This window comes from Austrofundulus limnaeus, unplaced genomic scaffold (genome assembly GCF_001266775.1).
Source record: "Austrofundulus limnaeus strain Quisiro unplaced genomic scaffold, Austrofundulus_limnaeus-1.0 Scaffold94, whole genome shotgun sequence".
Taxonomy (NCBI): Eukaryota; Metazoa; Chordata; class Actinopteri; order Cyprinodontiformes; family Rivulidae; genus Austrofundulus; species Austrofundulus limnaeus.
The window spans coordinates 27,157-29,184 of NW_013952496.1; the positions used below are offsets into that span (position 1 = coordinate 27,157).

The 2,028-nt window shown below is 42.6% G+C and overlaps 1 long non-coding RNA gene across 1 annotated transcript; it reads right to left on the reverse strand.

Moving 5' to 3' along the window:
- Positions 1–391: 391 nt before the first annotated feature.
- LOC106520548 (uncharacterized) lies at positions 392–989 on the reverse strand. Its single transcript, XR_001310563.1, has 2 exons — positions 660–989; positions 392–549 (listed from the first exon to the last, which is right to left on the reverse strand). It is a non-coding gene; the product is annotated as an uncharacterized LOC106520548 (long non-coding RNA).
- Between the last annotated feature and the right edge of the window lie 1,039 nt (positions 990–2,028).

Sequence of the window (2,028 nt, forward strand, 5' to 3'; positions counted from 1 at the left end):
CTCTCTCTGCTGCCTCGTGTCCTCTCTCTGCTGCCTCGTGTCCTCTCTCTGCTGCCTCGTGTCCTCTCTGATCAGGTCCATCAGCTCATCGTCCCTGTCCCTTCGCCTCTTTCTCCCTGTTGGTGGCTGACTTCCTCCCTGACTTTCTTCCTCGTCCATCTCCTCTTGGTCACCCACTGCTGCACTTGGCCCTGGAGTGTCCTCAGGGATGGAGGACATTAGGACAGGAGGCGTAATGGAAAGCCTCTGTCCTAACACCTCATCCATMAGGTCAAACCAGGGCCAAGTAGCAGCAGTGGGCTTCCCACTGACTCCTCTCCTGAACCTGGATACTTGCAATCCTAAACACAGAGGAAATCAGAAATCACAGTTGACAATAAAAGAAACACACATCTTTTAAAAATGAACATTTATTAACATGTGCAGTTAAAAAAGTAATTCTTCACTTCTCATATACATACTTTATATTTTCTTTTCAAGTTGTCCCACTTCTTTTTGGCCTGCAGGGGTGTGACTTTACCCTGCAGGCCCATCTTCTCCAGAAGTGTCCTTATAACATACACAAATCCCTTCTTGTAAAAATAGTTTTCATAGCAGAACACAAAAGGAAAGCCAGTGGAACCCCATTGAAAGTATACTCCATTTAAGATCTCTTGTACCTCCATCCCACAGCGGCTGAATTCTTACACCCCGTGAAGAGGTGTTCATTTTTTTCCCCTCAGCTTTATAAAAACTTCTGTCTGCTCCTTGGACCCTAAAAAATAGCAAATAAAAAAGTCTCAAATTAAAAACTAACTTAGTTAGCGGGAATACACGAAAAACTAAAGGACCCGCCATATGAGCTCATTCACGATATTTCTGAGATAAAAATTATTTTAAAACATATAGTATATATGCAAAGGACTAAAGCCTAACAATATAGCCGCTTTTAATTTTCTATTTTTTTACCGGCAGATTTTAATATACTTACATTTAAAACTGTACTCCTCCATCGCCCGCCATTACAAGAAAAAAAATCTCCGGTCGGACCGCAATGCATTATGGGATATGCTGGGTCGGGAAGGATTCATCAGACCTGTCCTTCAAATCGAGGAAAAGGAAGGACGTATTTGTCGGCCGCATCGGAGGAGTCTTTGGTTGTGGACGGCCTTCGTCGCGGCGCTGTGACGTATGCGGCTGACGAATTCGGCCTTCGGAGGACCCGGCCTGCCATTTTGGACACACCCTTTGACATGCAAAATAAATGGATCTTTTCCTGGTGATGTCAGTGAAGGAGGCAAAGTGGTTCCAATAAAATTATTCTGGACATGTTGAAGGTCATGTGACTGTGTTGCAGGGATTTCATTATCCAGTTATATAGACAGCAGAGTTGGTAGTATGGACGCACTGTTTGTGAGAAGTGAACTTTCATTTCTAGGAAGGATTCACCCCCTGGTGTTGATGGCAGCTTGTACCCTGGTTGGTGCCAGTTGCTGATTAATGGAGCAGGATGACGTCGTTTGTTACAAAGAATCTAATACTTGTGTGTGGATGACAGACGCAGACACCAGTGTTCTCTAAAGCTTAGTGTACAACACAACAATCCTTCCTTGGAGTTGTCTGCACAGCAAAAACAGGAGTGTTGAAATTTCAGTGTTAAACTTTTGGGTGTTGAAATAACACTCCCTAGTAATATTTTAACACTTTCTGAGTACACTGACACCCAGTGTTGGTGTTAATTCAGTGTTGATTTCCTCAGTGTTGTCTCAACACTGGACAGTGTAAAATAAGCTCCGCCCACAGTTAAGTCATATAACACTTAACAGTGTTGTTATATGACACCATGCAGTGTTGAAAGAAGTATTCTGAAAAGCCCCGCCCTCTTCCACCTCATGTCAGACAGAGCAGCATTTACCCAGCATTCCTTGCTGAGAAATCTTGTAGAAATGATGTGTTGTTTGTTTATGACTATTTAAAAAGTTCATGAGAGTAAAATTAGTTGTTCTGGTTTGTTTTCTTGTTCAGTTTTATCAAGTTGTTCAACTTTAA